Source organism: Entelurus aequoreus, linkage group LG16, assembly GCF_033978785.1.
Source record: "Entelurus aequoreus isolate RoL-2023_Sb linkage group LG16, RoL_Eaeq_v1.1, whole genome shotgun sequence".
Lineage (NCBI taxonomy): Eukaryota > Metazoa > Chordata > Actinopteri > Syngnathiformes > Syngnathidae > Entelurus > Entelurus aequoreus.
The window spans coordinates 1,941,425-1,962,578 of record NC_084746.1 but is presented as its reverse complement, the minus strand read 5'-3'; the positions used below and the strand labels follow the sequence as shown (position 1 = coordinate 1,962,578).

General features: G+C 33.9%; 1 protein-coding gene and 1 long non-coding RNA gene across 3 annotated transcripts in view; one reads left to right on the top strand and one right to left on the bottom strand.

Moving 5' to 3' along the window:
* Nucleotides 1-21,154, top strand: part of emilin2a (elastin microfibril interfacer 2a) — a 60,445-nt gene that overhangs the window by 26,324 nt on the left and 12,967 nt on the right. The gene's annotated exons all lie outside the window — the stretch shown is intronic.
* Nucleotides 15,256-21,154, bottom strand: part of LOC133631501 (uncharacterized) — a 9,736-nt gene continuing 3,837 nt past the window's right edge. The window contains exons 2-3 of the long non-coding RNA XR_009821476.1: nt 19,970-20,028; nt 15,256-16,521 (exon numbers count right to left, since the gene is read on the bottom strand). This is a non-coding gene — a long non-coding RNA (uncharacterized LOC133631501). The remainder of the gene's footprint in view (nt 16,522-19,969; nt 20,029-21,154) is intronic.

Here is a 21,154-nt window from a genome sequence, read left to right as displayed (position 1 = left end):
ATTTTATTGAAAAAAACAGCACATTTGCATCATACTTATTTTGATTATTGTTTCTCAGCTGTTTGTAAATGTTGCAGTTTATAAATAAAGGTTTATAAAAAACAAATTAAAAATGTATTAAAAAAATCAACAAAAACAACCTCTGCACATGTGCATAGCATAGATCCCACGAATCGATGACTAAATTAATCGGCAACTATTTTAATAATCGATTTTAATCGATTATTTGTTGCAGCCCTAGTAGAAATACAAGAAAACATACACACACACACATACGTGTATTTGTTACCTTCTTGAGACCTCCGAAAAATGCCTACCTCTTTAGGACCACCCTTTCTAGATATATAAAGATGTGTATTTACAACATTAATAATATATACATACTATGCAAATATAAAAAAGATAAGCTTTTAGTTAATTTTTTATTTTTGTGTTTATGATTGATTTTTAATCTTCATTATTTACTTCAAGTTATTACAGTATGTCTCTATAAACATATTTATTTGCATTTATTTGATTAATTTTGGCCAAAAGGGGGCGCATTTCAATTTCTTACACACACTTGTTATTTCATATGTTGACCAGAGGGGGGAGCACTTTTAAAAGCGACACACAGTCAATTTGAAAAATCCCTCCTTTTTGGGACCACCCTCATTTTGATAGATGTCACCAGCAGGGGTGCTAATGAGACATTGTCTATTAGATGCAATGTTATTGGGACCATGATTTATGTCCTCATATGGAAGCTACTTTTCCTTGTTGTCTCAAGAAGAATAGAAATTAGGGCTGCAACTAACGATTAATTTGATAATCGATTAGTCTATCGATTATTACTTCAATTAATCGATTAATATTCGGATAAAAGAGACAAACTACATTTCTATCCTATCCAGTATTTTATTGGGAAAAAACAGCATACTGGCACCATACTTATTTTGATTATTGTTTCTCAGCTGTTTGTACATGTTGCAGTTTATAAATAAAGGTTTATAAAAAAAAAAAAAAAATGTATTGAAAAAATAAAAACCTCTGCACATGTGCATAGCATAGATCCAACGAATCGATGACTAAATTAATCGGCAACTATTTTAATAATCGATTTTAATCGATTTGTTGCAGCCCTGGTAGAAATAAAAGAAAACACACACACACATACGTGTATTTGTTACCTTCTTGAGATCTCCGAAAAATGCCTACCTCTTTAGGACCAGCCTTTCTAGATATATAAAGATGTGTATTTACAACATTAATAATATACACATACTATGCAAATATAAAAAAGATAAGCTTTTAGTTAATTTTTTATTTTTGTGTTTATAATTGATTTTTAATCGTCATTATTTACTTCAAGTTATTACAGTATGTCTCTATAAACATATTTATTTGTATTTATTTGATTAATTTTGGCCAAAAGGGGGCGCATTTCAATTTCTTACACACACTTATTTCATATGTTGACCAGAGGGGGGAGCACTTTTAAAAGCGACACACAGTCAATTTGAAAAATCCCTCCTTTTTGGGACCACCCTCATTTTGATAGATGTCACCAGCAGGGGTGCTAATGAGACATTGTCTATTAGATGCAATGTTATTGGGACCATGATTTATGTCCTCACATGGAAGCTACTTTTCCTTGTTGATGTCTCAAGAAGGGTAGAAATTAGGGCTGCAACTAACGATTAATTTGATAATAGATTAGTCTGTTGATTATTACTTCGATTAATAATCGGATAAAAGAGACAAACTACCTTTCTATCCTATCCAGTATTTTATTGGGAAAAAAACAGCATATTTGCACCATACTTATTTTGATTATTGTTTCTCAGCTGTTTGTAAATGTTGCAGTTTATAAATAAAGGTTTATAAAAAAATATTAAAAAATGTATTGAAAAAATAAAAAATAAAAACCTCTGCACATGTGCATAGCATAGATCCAACGAATCGATGACTAAATTAATCGGCAACTATTTTAATAATCGATTTTAATCGATTATTTGTTGCAGCCCTAGTAGAAATACAAGAAAACACACACACACATACGTGTATTTGTTACCTTCTTGAGACCTCCTAAAATGCCTCCCTCTTTAGGACCAGCCTTTCTAGATATATAAAGATGTGTATTTACAACATTAATAATATATACATACTATGCAAATATAAAAAGATAAGCTTTTAGTTAATTTTTTATTTTTGTGTTTATAATTGATTTTTAATCATCATTATTTACTTCAAGTTATTACAGTATGTCTCTATAAACATATTTATTTGTATTTATTTAATTAATTTTGGCCAAAGGGGGCGCATTTCAATTTCTTACACACACTTGTTATTTCATATGTTGACCAGAGGGGGGAGCACTTTTAAAAGCGACACACAGTCAATTTGAAAAATCCCTCCTTTTTGGGACCACCCTCATTTTGATAGATGTCACCAGCAGGGGTGCTAATGAGACATTGTCTATTAGATGCAATGTTATTGGGACCATGATTTATGTCCTCATATGGAAGCTACTTTTCCTTGTTGTCTCAAGAAGAATAGAAATTAGGGCTGCAACTAACGATTAATTTGATAATAGATTCATCTGTCGATTATTACTTCGATTAATCGATTAATAATCGGATAAAAGAGACAAACTACATCCAGTATTTTACTGGGAAAAAACAGCATACTGGCACCATACTTATTTTGATTATTGTTTCTCAGTTGTTTGTACATGTTGCAGTTTATAAATAAAGGTTTATTTAAAAAAATTAAAAATGTATTGAAAAAATGGAAAAAAACAACCTCTGCGCATGTGCATAGCATAGATCCAACGAATCGATGACTAAATTAATCGGCAACTATTTTAATAATCGATTTTAATCGATTATTTGTTGCAGCCCTAGTAGAAATACAAGAAAACACACACACACATACGTGTATTTGTTACCTGCTTGAGACCTCCTAAAATGCCTACCTCTTTAGGACCAGCCTTTCTAGATATATAAAGATGTGTATTTACAACATTAATAATATATACATACTATGCAAATATAAAAAAGATAAGCTTTTAGTTAATTTTTTATTTTTGTGTTTATAATTGATTTTTAATCGTCATTATTTACTTCAAGTTATTACAGTATGTCTCTATAAACATATTTATTTGTATTTATTTGATTAATTTTGGCCAAAGGGGGCACATTTCACTTTCTTACACACACTTGTTATTTCATATGTTGACCAGAGGGGGGAGCATTTTAAAAGCGACACACAGTCAATTTGAAAAATCCCTCCTTTTTGGGACCACCCTCATTTTGATAGATGTCACCAGCAGGGGTGCTAATGAGACATTGTCTATTAGACGCAATGTTATTGGGACCATGATTTATGTCCTCATATGGAAGCTACTTTTCCTTGTTGATGTCTCAAGAAGGGTAGAAATTAGGGCTGCAACTAACGATTAATTTGATCATCGATTAGTCTGTCGATTATTATTTCGATTAATCGATTAATAATCGGATAAAAGAGACAAACTACATTTCTATCCTATCCAGTATTTTATTGGGAAAAAACAGCATACTGGCACCATACTTATTTTGATTATTGTTTCTCAGCTGTTTGTAAATGTTGCAGTTTATAAATAAAGGTTTATAAAAAAAAAAAAAAAATGTATTGAAAAAATAAAAAATAAAAACCTCTGCGCATGTGCATAGCATAGATCCAACGAATCGATGACTAAATTAATCGGCAACTATTTTAATAATCGATTTTAATCGATTATTTGTTGCAGCCCTGGTAGAAATAAAAGAAAACACACATACGTGTATTTGTTACCTTCTTGAGATCTCCGAAAAATGCCTACCTCTTTAGGAGCAGCCTTTCTAGATATGTAAAGATGTGTATTTACAACATTAATAATATACACATACTATGCAAATATAAAAAAGATAAGCTTTTAGTTAATTTTTTATTTTTGTGTTTATAATTGATTTTTAATCATCATTATTTACTTCAAGTTACTACAGTATGTCTCTGTAAACATATTTATTTTTATTTATTTGATTAATTTTGGCCAAAGGGGGCGCATTTCACTTTCTTACACACACTTGTTATTTCATATGTTGACCAGAGGGGGAGCACTTTTAAAAGCGACACACAGTCAATTTGAAAAATCCCTCCTTTTTGGGACCACCCTCATTTTGATAGATGTCACCACCAGGGGTGCTAATGAGATCTCAATTTTTTTGTTTTTTGTAATGTGCTTAAGGCCGATGACAAAGGAGTCAGGGACCACAGATGGCCCCTGTGCTGCACTTTGGGCAACCCAGCTGTAGAAGCTAACTGTTAATGGCCACCATAGTCTTAGTAGCGTAGCGTATTTCTTCATCCTATGCTCACATATGGCTTGTCTTACGTCAGCACCAGAAGTGGTCAAATCAGCTGTTCACCTGGTGGGTTTTTCCGGGGATGAATAGGGAAGTCCTTCTTTAGCTGCCGTCTTGTTTCATCATACATTGCTGCCTTTGCACCTGTCAGTGTTTACTTTTGTATGCACACAAAAAAAATCCTGACTTTGGAGCAATGTTCACGGACTCTAGTATTTGGCTCTCTATTACATGCAATGCTTTTCTGTATTGGGACCATCATTTATGTCCTAACTTGTTCACACCTCCTCATATGGAAGCTACTTTTCCTTGATGTCTCAAGAAGGGTAGAAATACAAGAACACACACACACTTATTTGTGTATTTGTTACCTTCTTGAGACCTCCAAAAAATGCCTACCTCTTTAGGACCAGCCTTTCTAGATACGTAAAGATGTGTATTTACAACATTAATAATATATACATACTATGCAAATATAAAAAAGGTAAGCTTTTAGTAAATTTTTTATTTTTGTGTTTATAATTGAATTTTAATCTTCATTATTTACTTCAAGTGCAGTGTTTCCCATAAACTGCCGAGATACCTGCGGCGGTGGGGGCGTGGCTATGGGCGTGGTCACCATGACATCATCGAGTAATTTGCATAATTTACTACAATGATTTGATTATCTCTAAAAAGGCTCAAAAAATGTATCCTTACTAATTAATAACAGTTTTGTTTTAAACGTCCATCCATCCATTTTACAATATAATTACAACACTTTATGTACATATTTATATACAGATTTGAACAATAAGTTATTCACTGAAATATATTTATCAATTGTGGTTCTTACAAAAAACATATCTTATAAAAATATAAAAGCTAAAATGTCTCTTAAAGCTCTGCCCCTTTAATTAGTGCATACTAAATAATTTAACTTAAGCCTACTACTACAACCATATTATTTACCAGCAACATAAAGTGAAACAGAGGCAGAGGTGTCCTGCCACAGTCAGTAACAAATAAACAGAAAACAGTAGTGGTCAAATACAAATAAGGCAACAAGAGAAGTATCCTACACTTCTCTTTTGTAAAGTCAATCTGGACAGCCGATACGGGCATCTACATCAACTATATGATTTGCTGGAGAGGACAAAAAAAATAAAAAATAAATATTATTATTATTATTTTTTATTTTATTTTATATTTTATTTTTTTTAATTTGTGGCAGACATAATTCTTTTGTGGCGGGCCGCCACAAATAAATAAATGAATGTGTGGGAAACCCTGAAGTTATTACAGTATGTCTCTATATAAATGTTTTATTTAATTGTTTGATTGTTTTGGTACCATGATTTCGGTCCTAACTTGTTCACCCGTCCTCATATGGAAGCTACTTTTCCTTGTTGATGTCTCAAGAAGGTTAGAAATACAAGAACACACACACACATGCTGCACACACCACAGATTCCCGTAGGGTGACCTCAGCCTGACAAGTCGGGGTCTGGTCCTCATTAAGGGCCTTGACTCACCACTGGAGCTGGTCTTGATGGATAAAAACAAAAAAAAAGGTGTGGGGGTTTGGCGAGAAAAGAGTGCCTCCACTCCCAGGACCAGATGCGTGGTGGACCGCCCTAAGCCGTGATGTCATCATCTCGGGCCCCCCATTGTCGGTGCCTCCCTCTTGTCAGAGCCTGGACAATGGCCAGCTGAGTGGGGGAACGGAATGGGAACTTCCAGAACTAGTCCCTCAAAACTGCTTGCTGTTCAAAATGAGGAAGGGTTAGGATTCTTTGGAATGAATCCGTGGCTGGGAGTTCTTTGTGGGACCCAAAGAAAGTACTCTTACTTTGGTATTTACTTCTGACCAGTAGTGCTTGGTGGAAATAGACTTTTAAGTATCCATTTTAGCTCCAGATTAGGGTTGTACAGTAAATATAGTACCACGGTAATAATGAATCATATTTGGTACTATACCGCCTCTGAAAAGTACCGTTCCGCCATCCCCCTGACCCTCCGTCGTCTTATCATCGTGATATTGCTGGTTTATGAGCAGAGGAGCATGTTCGGCAGCGCACAATCACTGACTACATACAAGCAGACACAGTGTGTAGACAGAAAAAGGAAAATGGATGCATTTTGGCTTAAAAACTACTTCTAAATCACTAATCCTGGTCTCCATGGCGACAAAGTAAGTTTCTTACAAGTATCATTATCACTGCAGGACGAGGAATAGCTAAACATGCTTCGCTACTCACTGTAGCTCACCGGCGTCAAAATGTAAACAAACGCCATTGGTGGATCTACACCTGACATCCACTGTAATGATACCAAGTACAGGAGCGTATCTCGTGTTTTTGTCTATTTTTTTGGAACACGCCATCTTCTTTCATTTAAAGAAAAAATTAGATGTTTATAAAGTCAGTAAATACGTCCCTGGACTTTGAATATGACCAATGTATGATCCTGTAACTACTTGGTATCGACATGATCCATACCTAAATGTGTGGTATCATCCAAAACTAATGTCAAGTATCAAAGAAAAGGAGAATAAGTGATTATTACATTTGAACAGAAGTGTAGATAGAACATGTTGAAAGAGAAAGTAAGCAGATATTAACAGTAAATAAACAAGTAGATTAATAATCAATTTTTACAGTTTGTCCTTTATAATGTGTACAAAATAATAGGTGTATAAATGACACAATATGTTACTGCATAGACTAATTAGGAGTCTTTGTTTGTTTACTTACTACTAAAAGACAAGTTATTTAAGGACTAAATGACAATAATAAACATATGTTTCATGTACCCTAAGATTTTTTGTTAAAATAAAGCCAATAATGACATTTTTTGTGGTCACCCTTATTTAGAAAAGTACCAAAATATTGGTATGGGGACAACACAAGTCCAGGGGCCGTACTTATCAAGCTTCTTAGAGTGCCATTTTACACTTAAGTCCTGAGAATTTGCAAAATTTAGTCCTACTCTCAAACTTAAGAATAAAAGCTTTTTATCAACGTTCTTAAGTCTAAGAATCACTCCTACTCTCCACGATATTTAAGAGACCTTCAGAGGTGTCTTAAGTGGTTAGGAGTTGCCAGCAGGGGATGGCACTGAGGCGAGAGAAACGTGCGCGAACATTCAGGGAACGGAACAATGTTTTTGTTTTTTTGATGATGAGCAGCTGATCAAACGGTATCGTTTAGACAGAGCGGATATTATTTTTGTCACAGATTTAATACTTTTCGATTCCTTGTTGATTTCTGCATGTGTATGCAGTGGGCTAGTATATATAGAGCCACCCACACTAGTTTCAAATTAGTTGCCTAATTAATGAATTGGAAAGAAAATGTTATGACAGTAGCGTATGTGTGTGGCCGTGAGGTGAGTGACGTCAGTGAGTGTGTGGGCGAGAGAAGAGAGGGAGCGGTAGCGTGAGTGCCGGCGGGGACTAGTTTGTTTTGTATTATTTTGTAGTTTAATAATAATAATAATAATACATTTTATTTATATAGCGCTTTTCTAAAAACTCAAAGGCACTTTACATAGTTTATTGTCAAAATATACACTCCCATTGTCCACTTAAATATTTCCAAGATATTTCTTTATTCTTAGACAACGGATTCCCTTCCGTGATTGGTCATTTCTATGGACACAGAAATGACGTCACCTAAAATTGCGTTTACGGCACATAGTAATGTCGTAATTCAGCTCTGAGTGTGACACTTAAGATTCAGTCCTACACTTCGCTGAAAGTGTGAGTAAGACGCTTGATAACTAACTTTTAAGTGCAGCTTTCAGCGAAGAATTGATTTACTCTTAAGTCAACTCTTAGCAGACTTCTTAGGAGTCATTCTAATAAGCTTGATAAGTACGGCCCCAGATCAAGGCGACAGAGGTCATGTTTCTTAGTTCCAACCCAACCAGTAAAGTCATGAGGTGTTAAAAAGTCACCATCCATTCACTTTCTATAGCTGCTTTATCCGGTCTGATGTCACAAGCATCCACATTACAGGATTCTCACTAATCCTTTTTGCAATTTTATCATCATATCGCCCTAAAGGTAAAACCTTTTTCCCTAGAAAAAGTCTACAAAATACTGGCCGTCTTATGTTCCGAGTCTCAAGACAGGTGGGGAGGCCCAAAGCAACTTTTTACCAGTCAGAGCTTGGGTGGGGTGGTTGGGGGCGGGGGGCGTGGTTATTTACAGCTAGAATTCACCAACTCGAGTATTTCATATATATTTCATTTATATATATATATATATATATATATATATATATATATATATATATATATATATATATATATATATATATATATATATATATATATATATATATATATATATATATATATGTCTTAATTAGATTATCCAAAAAATAGTGCTCGATACCGTGGTAGAGCGTAATATGTATGTGTGGGAAAAAAATCACAAGACTATTTCATCTCTACAGGCCTGTTTCATGAGGGGTTTCCTCAATCCTCAGGATTAAAAAAAATCTCCTGAGGATTGAGGAAACCCCTCATGAAACAGGCCTGTAGAGATGAAATAGTCTTGTGATTTTTTTCCCACACATATATATATATATATATATATATATATATATATATATATATATATATATATATATATATATATATATATATATATATATATATATATATATATATATATATATATATATATATATATATATATATATATATATATATATACACATATACATATATATATATATATATATACATATATATATATATATATATATATATATATGAAATAATTGACTTTCATTGAATTCTAGCTATATATATATATATATATATATATATATATATATATATATATATATATATATATATATATTTATGTATATGTATGAAATACTTGACTTTCAGTGAATTCTAGCTATATATATATATATATATATATATATATATTTATTTTATTTCAATATAAAAAAAAAAAATACTTGAATTTCAGTGTTCCGGTAGCTATCCATTAGATGGCAGTATTGTCCTGTTTAACTCCTCCGTTCATGATGAGTATATCATTTCGGCCGCCATGTCTGTAATTTCCTCGTTCTTCTGCTTCGTCTCCTTGTTGTGTGCGCAGTTGTGCACTCTCTAAAAGCCCTAGATGTTATGACGTCTTTGGGCAGGCAAGCTGTTTATATTGTGGGAAAGCGGACGTGAGAACAGGCTGTCCCCACTCAGGTCCGCATTGAGCTGGAGGGGGCGTGGCCTCCAGCTCCGGCTGAATACCGGGAGTTTGTCGGGAGAAAATCTCTGCCGGGAGGTTGTCGGGAGAGGCGCTGAATACCGGGATTCTCCCGCTAAAAACGGGAGGGTTGGCAAGTGTGCACTCACATACATCAGCGGGAAAAAGGGTCTATTGCTAATTTGAAGATAACGGTGATCATTGAAACCATCGACAAACAAACAACTGTCGAGCAACCAATCTATCTTTTCTTATCCTTCCATAAGTGAACTTTGGCTCAGCGGGAAAAGAGAATTAGCGTAAAATCAGAGAGATATGTCCATGAAATCACTAATCACTGTGCATTGTTGTATGATGACGCAATCCCGAGATGTCGCCTGATGTCACATGACGGCTGCTGACGGAGTGAATGTGTCTTCATGTCGGCACAATGTACATGACAATGTGCTTTCAAGACAGATAAAGATGGTCTTTGGCTACGTTTAGCAGTGAAAAATGTCAAATGAAAACATTTGAACTAAGATTAACAGTCAAATTAAGTTGTTGTATTAACAGGAACTGATGTAGTTTTAGAAGAATAAAGTCATATTAGATAATTATTTTAAAGGAATAAAAACGTCACAATTCTCTGAAAATATCATTTTCTGTGAGAGAAAAGCCAAAATTATAATTAAAAAAAGAAATACGAAATTGTAATAAACGAAAAAGTTACCATTTTACAAAAATAAGACATAATTCTAATAAAAAGAGAGGTCATTTTGGCAAAACAAAACAACTCAAAAGAGAAAAAAAAACATGAGACAAAAGTAAAGACAAATTTAGCAAGTTTAGCAAAATAAAACAAATTAATCCCAATAAAAAGGCATGCGTAATATTTCATAGAAAAGTCACAATTTTACCAGAAAAAATGTCAACATCTTTACAAGGGAAATTACTTTTTTTGTTCCAAGAAAAAGTTGCAATTGTGCCAGAAAATAGACATTATTCTACAATAAAAAAAGTTTCACTTCATACAAGAAAAAAAGTAGTTATTTATTAAACAATGAAGTCATTAATAAAAGTCTCAACTTAACGAAAATACATTTTAATAAGTAAAAACTAATTTACATGAAAAAAATGCCAAATGTTGCTAAATAAAATCATGTAATACCAAAAATAAGGCATAAATATTACACAGAAAAGCCACAATTTTACAAGAAAAAAAAGTCAAACGTTAAAAAAAAAATACATAAGAAAAACTTCTAAATGTTACAAGATTTTAAATCATATTAATATGAAACAAAGTCTTATTACACTTATACTTATTAAAACAAAGTATTAAGAAGCAAAGTCACAATAGAAAGTCATCATTTGACAAAAAAAGACGACCCAACTTTGCAACGATAAAAAGTCATAACTTTACAATAAAAAGTTGCAATTATGCCAGAAAATAGACATCATTCTACAATAAAAAAAGTTTCACTTCATACAAGAAAAAAAGTATTTTTTTATTAAACAATTAAGTCATTAATGAAAGTATGAATTTAACAAAAATACATTTTACTAAGTCAAAACTAATTGACATGAAAAAAAATGCCAAATGTTGCTAAATAAATTTAATGTATTAATACCAAAAATAAGGCATAAATATTACACAGAAAAACCACAATTTTACAAGAAAAAAAAGTCAAACGTTAAAAAAAAAGAGTAAAAAGGTTTTAAATCATATTACTATGAAACAAAAGTCTAATTACAACAAAAAGTGGCAATTCTACAAAAATAAAATGCTATGATTAAAACAAAAGTATTAAGAGGACAAAGTCACAATAGAAAAAGTCATCATTTGACAAAAAAGACGACCCAACTTTGCAACGATAAAAAGTCATAACTTTACAATAAAAAGTTGCAATTATGCCAGAAAATAGACATCATTCTACAATTAAAAAGTTTCACTTCACACAAGAAAAAAAGTATTTTTTTATTAAACAATTAAGTCATTAATGAAAGTCTGAACTTAACAAAAATACATTTTAATAAGTCAAAACTAATTGACATGAAAAAAATGCCAAATGTTGCTAAATAAAATCATGTAATACCAAAAATAAGGCATAAATATTACACAGAAAAGCCACAATTTTACAAGAAAAAAAGTCAAACTTTAAAAAAAAAAAACATTAAAAAAACTTCTAAATGTTACAAGGTTTTAAATCATATTAATATGAAACAAAAGTCTAATTACAACAAAAAGTGGCAATTCTACAAAAATAAAATGCTATGATTAAAACAAAGTATTAAGAGGACAAAGTCACAATAGAAAAAGTCATCACTTAACAAAAAAGACGACCCGACTTTGCAACGATAAAAAGTCATAACTTTACAATAAAAAGTTGCAATTATGCCCGAAAAAAAGTCATAATTTTACCGGAGGAAAAAAAAAGTGCTAAAAAAATCATGAAAACAGTTGTAACTTTGTTAGAAGAATGTGATAAGGCATAAATATTACACAGAAAAGACACAATTTTACAAGGAAAAAAAGTCAAACATTAAAAAAAAAATACATTAAAAAAACTTCTAAATGTTACAATCTTTTAAATCATATTAATATGAAACAAAAAGTCTTATTACACTTAAGCTTATTAAAACAAAGTATTAAGAAGCAAAGTCACAATAGAAAGTCATCATTTGACAAAAAAAAAACGACCCAACTTTGCAACGATAAAAAGTCATAACTTTACAAGAAAAAGTTGCAATTATGCCAGAAAATAGACATCATTTTACAATTAAAAAGTTTCACTTCATACAAGAAAAAAAGTATTTTTTTATTAAACAATTAATTCATTAAAGGCCTACTGAAAGCCACTACTACCGACCACGCAGTCTGATAGTTTATATATCAATGATGAAATCTTAACATTATAACACATGCCAATACGGCCGGGTTAACTTATAAAGTGACATTTTAAATTTGCCGCTAAACTTCCGGTTCGAAACACCTCTGAGGATGACGTATGCGCGTGACGTAGCCCGGGGAACACGGGTATGCCTTCCACATTGAAGCCAATACGAAAAAGCTCTGTTTTCATTTCATAATTCCACAGTATTCTGGACATCTGTGTTCGTGAATCTGTTTCAATCATGTTCATTGCATTATGGAGAAGGAAGCTGAGCAAGCAAAGAAGAAAGTTGTCGGTGCGAAATGGACGTATTTTTCGAACGAAGTCAGCAACAACAGTACACAGCCGGCGCTTCTTTGTTTACATTCCCGAAAGATGCAGTCAAGATGGAAGAACTCGGATAACAGAGACTCTAACCAGGAGGACTTTTGACTTGGATACACAGACGCCTGTAGAGAACTGGGACAACACAGACTCTTACCAGGATTACTTTGATTTGGATGACAAAGACGCAGACGTGCTACTGTGAGTATGCAGCTTTGGCTTCTAAACATTTGATCGCTTGACCGTATGTGCGCAACTTTTTTTTGCGTATGTACGTAACTTTTTTAAAATATATAAGCTTTATGAACCTTGGGTTAGGTGAACGGTCTTTTGGGCTGAGTGATTGTGTGTGTTGATCAGGTGTTTGAATTGTATTGGCGTGTTCTATGGAGCTAGGAGCTAGCAGAGGAGCTAGGAGCTAGCATAACAAAGACCTAGGTGTTTTTATGCAGGATTAATTTGTGTCATATTAAATATAAGCCTGGTTGTGTTGTGGCTAATAGAGTATATATATGTCTTGTGTTTATTTACTGTTGTAGTCATTCCCAGCTGAATATCAGGTACCGTGAGTATGCAGCCTTGGCTGCTAAACATTTGATAACTTGACCGTATGTGCGCGTCACGTACGTAACTTTTTAAAAATATATAAGCTTTATGAACCTTGGGTTAGGTGAACGGTCTTTTGGGCTGAGTGATTGTGTGTGTTGATCAGGTGTTTGAATTGTATTGGCGTGTTCTATGGAGCTAGGAGCTAGCATAGGAGCTAGGAGCTAGCATAACAAACACGCAGGTGTTTTTATGCAGGATTAATTTGTGGCATATTAAATATAAGCCTGGTTGTGTTGTGGCTAATAGAGTATATATATGTCTTGTGTTTATTTACTGTTGTAGTCATTCCCAGCTGAATATCAGGTCACCCCCGGCTCTCACAGCATCTTCCCTATCTGAATAGCTTCAACTCCCCACTAGTCCTTCACTTGCACTTTACTCATCCACAAATCTTTCATCCTCGCTCAAATTAATGGGGAAATTGTCGCTTTCTCGGTCCGAATCTCTCTCACTTCATGCGGCCATCATTGTAAACAATAGGGAACTTTGCGTATATGTTCAACTGACTACGTCACGCTACTTCCGGTAGGTGCAAGCCTTTTTTTTTATCAGATACCAAAAGTTGCAATCTTTATCGTCGTTGTTCTATACTAAATCCTTTCAGCAAAAATATGGCAATATCGCAAAATGATCAAGTATGACACATATAATAGATCTGCTATCCCCGTTTAAATTAAAAAAATTCATTTCAGTAGGCCTTTAATGAAAGTATCAATTTAACAAAAATACATTTGAATAAGTCAAAACTAATTGACATGAAAAAAAATGCCAAATGTTGCAAAATAAATTTAATGTATTAATACAAAAATAAGGCATAAATATTACACAGAAAAACCACAATTTTACAAGAAAAAAAGTCAAATGTTTAAAAAAAATAGTAAAATGGTTTTAAATCGTATTAATATGAAACAAAAGTCTAATTACAACAAAAAGTGGCAATTCTACAAAAATAAAATGCTATGATTAAAACAATGTATTAAGAGGACAAAGTCACAATAGAAAAAGTCATCATTTGACAAAAAAGACGACCCGACTTTGCAACGATAAAAAGTCATAACTTTACAATAAAAAGTTGCAATTATGCCAGAAAATAGACATCATTTTACAATTAAAAAGTTTCATTTCATACAAGAAAAAATTTATTTTTTTATTAAACAATTAAGTCATTAATGAAAGTCTGAACGTAACGAAAATACATTTTAATAAGTCAAAACTAATTGACATGAAAAAAATGCCAAATGTTGCTAAATAAATTGAATGTATTAATACCAAAAATAAGGCATAAATATTACACAGAAAAAACACAATTTTACAAGAAAAAAAAGTCAAACATTTAAAAAAAAAAGAGTAAAACTTCTAAATGTTACAATCTTTTAAATCATATTAATATGAAACAAAAAGTCTTATTACAACAAAGTGGCAATTTTACAAAAATAAAATGCTATGATTAAAACAAAAGTATTAAGAGGACAAAGTCACAATAGAAAAAGTCATCATTTGACAAAAAAAAGACGACCCGACTTTGCAACGATAAAAAGTCATAACTTTACAATAAAAAGTTGCAATTATGCCAGAAAATAGACATCATTCTACAATTAAAAAGTTTCACTTCATACAAGAAAAAAAAGTATATTTTTATTAAACAATTAAGTCATTAATGAAAGTATGAACTTAATGAAAATACATTTTATTTTATTTTTTAAATTTTATTTTTTTTATTTTATTTTTTTTATGTCCTGCCCAGCTTTTTAGGCAAATCAGAAAATACATTTTAATAAGTCAAAACTAATTGACATGAAAAAAATGCCAAATGTTGCTAGATAAAATCATGTAATACCAAAAATAAGGCATAAATATTACACAGAAAAGCCACAATTTTACAAGAAAAAAAAGTCAAACATTTAAAAAAAAAAAAAGAGTAAAAATTCTAAATGTTACAAGGTTTTAAATCATATTAATATGAAACAAAAGTCTAATTACAACAAAAAGTGGCAATTCTACAAAAATAAAATGCTATGATTAAAACAAAGTATTAAGAGGACAAAGTCACAATAGAAAAAGTCATCATTTGACAAAAAAAGACGACCCAACTTTGCAACGATAAAAAGTCATAACTTTACAATAAAAAGTTGCAATTATGCCCGAAAAAAAGTCATAATTTTACCGGAGGAAAAAAAAAGTGCTAAAAAATCATGAAAACAGTTGTAACTTTGTGAGAAGAATGTGATAAGGCATAAATATTACACAGAAAAGACACAATTTTACAAGAAAAACAAGTTAAAAAAATAAGTAAAAATTGTAAATGTTACAAGGTTTTAGATCATTTTACTGTGAAACAAAAGTCTTGTTAAAAAAAAAAGTGGCAATTCTACAAAAAGAAAATGCTATAATTAAAGTTAAAGTACCACTGATAGTCACACACACACACACACACACTAGGTGTGGTGAAATTATTCTCTGCATTTGACCCATCACCCTTGATCACCCCCTGGGAGGTGAGGGGAGCACTGAGCAGCAGCGGTGGCCACGCCCGGGAATCATTTTGGTGATTTAACCCCCAATTCCCAGCCTTGATGCTGAGTGCCAAGCAGGGAGGTAATGGCTCCCATTTTTATAGTCTTTGGTATGACTCGGCCGGGGTTCGAACTCACGACCTCCCCATCTCAGGGCGGACACTCTAACCACTAGGCCACTGAATCAAATGAAGGCTTTGATTTTTGGACTCAGTGCTTTCCAAGTGGAGACATGAAGTGTCTACAGGGATGAGGGACTAGAAGAGAGGCGAGGACATGTAAGACCTTCTTGAAGTCCAAGAAGATGGGAAATGTTCTTGAAGGACGCTGCACAAAGTCATGTAGAAGGAGGGGAGTCAGTTAGACCTGCAGCTGACAGGTGAGGCCTTCCCAAGATGGCATCCATCTGGAAGTCTTCACACACACACAATGGGAGTCCCCCTGACCCCCGAGGGCCACACCAGTCCTTTGGTCATTAGCAGGGAGGATGATGTGCGGGGAAAGTGAGCAATGTTTCCTACATGAAGGTTTCATGACGTTGGCGCCAACATCTGGTCTCGGTGACGTGCTGTTGTTCCGTGTGGTGGTGTCCTCTTAGGGCGGGACGTACGTGGGTGTGACGGAGGACTCTGGGGAAATATGCACTCATCCGAAGGAGACACATTTTCTATGATGATGTTTGTGCTGTGAAAGAAACCCTTCCAGTTATCATCATAGTCAGGATCAGTATGAAGATATTGTCACTACAGTGGAGTCCCAGGAGAAAACCCTTTGGGACATTTTGAGCCTTTCAGTTTGTTCATTCATTTTTAAACATTAGACTGTTCCTAAAGTGTGCATACACTTTTGACTCCACCACATAAAACATTGATGTTCAAGGCCTACTGAAAGCCACTACTAGCGACCACGCAGTCTGATAGTTTATATATCAATGATGAAATCTTAACATTGCAACACATGCCAATACGGCCGGGTTAACTTATAAAGTGACATTTTAAACTTCCCGGGAAACTTCCACTTGAAAGCGTCTATGTATGATGACGTATGCGCGTGACGTCAATGGTTGATACGGAAGTATTCAGACACCATTGTATCACAATACAAAAAGCTCTGTTTTCACCACATAATTCCACAGTATTCTGGACATCTGTGTTGGTGAATCTTTTGCAATTTGTTTAATGAACAATGGAGACTGCAAAGAAGAAAGCTGTAGGTGGGATCGGTGTATTAGCGGCTGGCTGCAGCAACACAACCAGGAGGACTTTGACTTGGATAGCAGACGCGCTAGCCGACGCTATCCGACGCTAGCCGACGACCACACAGATGATCGGGTGAAGTCCTTCGTCGCTCCGTCGATCGCTGGAACGCAGGTGAGCACGGGTGTTGATGAGCAGATGAGGGCTGGCTGGCGTAGGTGGATAGCTAATGTTTTTAGCATAGCTCTGTGAGGTCCCGTAGCTAAGTTAGCTTCAATGGCGTCGTTAGCAATAGCATTGTTAAGCTTCGCCAGGTTGGAAAGCATTAACCGTGTAGTTACATGTACATGGTTTAATAGTATTGTTGATCTTCTGTCTATCCTTCCAGTCAGGGGTTTATTTCTTTTGTTTCTATCTGCATTTAAGCCAGATGTGCTATCACGTTAGCTCCGTAGCTAAAGTGCTTCGTCGATGTATTGTCGTGGAGATAAAAGTCACTGTGAATGTCCATTTCGCGTTCTCGACTCTCATTTTCAAGAGGATATAGTATCCCAGGTGGTTTAAAATACAAATCCGTGATCCACAATAGAAAAAGGAGAAAGTGTGGAATCCAATGAGCCAGCTTGTACCTAAGTTACGGTCAGAGCGAAAAAAGATACATCCTTCACTGCACTCTAGTCCTTCACTCTCACGTTCCTCATCCACGAATCTTTCATCCTGGCTCAAATTAATGGGGTAATCGTCGCTTTCTCTGTCCGAATCGCTCTCGCTACTGGTGTAAACAATGGGGAAATGTGAGCAGCCCTTCAACCTGCGACGTCACGCTACTTCCGGTACAGGCAAGGCTTTTTTTATCAGCACTTTATCCGTCGATTTTCTCTACTAAATCCTTTCAGCAAAAGTATGGCAATATCGCGAAATGATCAAGTATGACACATAGAATGGATCTGCTATCCCCGTTTAAATCAGAAAATGTCATTTCAGTAGGCCTTTAAGGCCCACTAAAGGTTCAATTAACACATTTATTTGATGCTATTTAATGTTATTTTTATTTTTACTGCTGCTAGTTGTTAGCATGTTAGCTATTATCTGACCAATACTAGCTGTAGTTTGCAGACAATTGCGCAGACACTTATAAGTAGGGATGTCCGATAATGGCTTTTTGCCGATATCCGATATTCCGATATTGTCCAACTCTTTAATTACCGATACCGATATCAACCGATACCGATATCAACCGATATATGCAGTCGTGGAATTAACACATTATTATTAGGGATGTCCGATAATATCGGCCTGCCGATATTATCGGACATCGGATAAATGCGTTAAAATGTAATATCGGAAATTTTCGGTATCGTTTTTTTTATTATCTGTATCGGTTTTTTTATTTATTTATTTTTTATTTTTTATTAAATCCACATAAAAAACACAAGATACACTTACAATTAGTGCACCAAGCCAAAAAACCTCCCTCCCCCCATTTCTTTCTGTTATTAATATTCTGCTTCCTACATTATATATCAATATATATCAATACAGTCTGCAAGGGATACAGTCCGTAAGCACACATGATTGTGCGTGCTGCTGCTCCACTAATAGTACTAACCTTTAACACTTCATTTTACTCATTTTCATTCATTACTAGTTTCTATGTAACTGTTTTTATATTGTTTTACTTTCTTTTTTATTCAAGAAAATGTTTTTAATTTAGTTATCTTATTTTATTATTATTTTTAAAAAGTACCTTATCTTCACCATACCTGGTTGTCCAAATTAGGCATAATAATGTGTTAATTCCACGACTGCATATATCGGTTGATATCTGTATCGGTTGATATCGGTATCTGTAATTAAAGAGTTGGACAATATCGGAATATCGTATATCGGCAAAAAGCCATTATCGGACATCCCTAATTTTTATGCCTAATTTGGACAACCATGTATGGTGAAGATAAGGTACTTTTTAAAAATAATAATAAAATAAGATAACTAAGTTAAAAACATTTTCTTGAATAAAAAAGAAAGTAAAACAATATAAAAACAGTTACATAGAAACTAGTAATGAATGAAAATGAGTAAAATTAACTGTTAAAGGTTAGTACTATTAGTGGAGCAGCAGCACGCACAATCATGTGTGCTTACGGACTGTATCCCTTGCAGACTGTATTGATATATATTGATATATAATGTAGGAACCAGAATATTGATAACAGAAAGAAATGGGGGAGGGAGTTTTTTTGGGTTGGTGCACCAATTGTAAGTGTATCTTGTGTTTTTTATGTTGATTTAATAAAAAAAACAAAAAACGATACAGATAATAAAAAAAAACGATACCGATAATTTCCGATATTACATTTTAACGCATTTATCGGACATCCCTACTTATAAGAGCTTGATGTACTGCATGCTCCCGTATTCTAAACAGACTTAGACTTCCTTTTATTGTCATTCAAATGTGAACTTTACAGTACAGATAAGAACAAAATTGTGTTGCATTAGCTCATGGTAGTGCAGGATAAAAGAGCAATAAGGTGCAGATATAAATAGATTACTGTACAGATAAATATATTGCACTTTTGCATATGCATCCACATTTATGGAAGTATGTTATTTTGTTATATTGCCAGTTAATCCATTTTTAGGGGGGATTATTATAATGCGTTGAAGAGTCTTACGGCCAGCTAAACAGCCAGTTGCCATGGCAGCGCAGCCACCATCTTGCACTGCATCATCGTCTCAGAGCTGTTTCTAATATTCTGACCCTCTCCCAGCGCGATATGAACACATGCTCCTTTTTCCCGCAAATCACGTCTGCTTGTAAACGCTGACAATAAGTGGTCATTTCCTGCAAGTATGTCTGAGGCAATTATTGCCTTACCGTCATCCCGCCAAGACCACACCGCGAGGGTCAAACGCCGTTCAAGCAGTGAATTATGACTGGGAAAAAAGACAGGAAAAAAGTGGCTATTTTACTACAAAAGTTGTTTCAGGGCAATAAATTCTTACATTTTATGATGAAAAAACAGAAGTTAGAAGAAAATAAGTAGGAAATTATGTGTATTATGTAGGGATGTCCGATAATGGCTTTTTGCCGATATCCGATATTGTCCAACTCTTTAATTACCGATACCGGGGCGGTATAGTTCGGTTGGTAGAGCGGCCGTGCCAGCAACTTGAGGGTTGCAGGTTCGATCCCCGCTTCCGCCATCCTAGTCACTGCCGTTGTGTCCTTGGGCAAGACACTTACACTTTACCCACCTGCTCCCAGTGCCACCCACACTGGTTTGAATGTAACTTAGATATTGGGTTTCACTATGTAAAGCGCTTTGAGTCACTTGAGAAAAAGCGCTATATAAAATGTAATTCACTTCACTTCACTTCACTACCGATATATACAGTCGTGGAATGAACACATTATTATGTCTAATTTGGACAACCAGGTATGGTGAAGATAAGGTACTTTTAAAAAAAAATTATAAAATAAAATAAGATAAATAAATTAAAAACATTTTCTTGAATAAAAAAGAAAGTAAAACAATATAAAAACAGTTACATAGAAACTAGTAATGAATGAAAATGAGTAAAATTAAGTGTTAAAGTGGAGCAGCAGCACGCACAATCATGTGTGCTTACGGACTGTATCCCTTGCAGACTGTATTGATATATATTGATATATAATGTAGGAAGCAGAATATTAATAACAGAAAGAAACAACCCTTTTGTGTGAATGAGGAGGGAGGTTTTTTTGGGTTGGTGCATTAATTGTAAGTGTATCTTGTGTTTTTTATGTTGATTTAATTAAAAAAAAAAAAAACAACAAAAAAAAACGATACCGATAATAAAAAAAACGATACCGATAATTTCCGATATTACATTTTAACGCATTTATCGGCCGATAATATCGGCAGTTTGATATTATTGGACATCCCTAGTATTATGATAAAGTAGTGACTTCATGAACAAACAAGTTGTAACGTTACTAGAACAAAAGTCAATCAAAAACTATTTCTCAATATTCCAGGAAAAAAAAGGCAACATTTTGGAGCGGTAAAAGCCAAAAAAA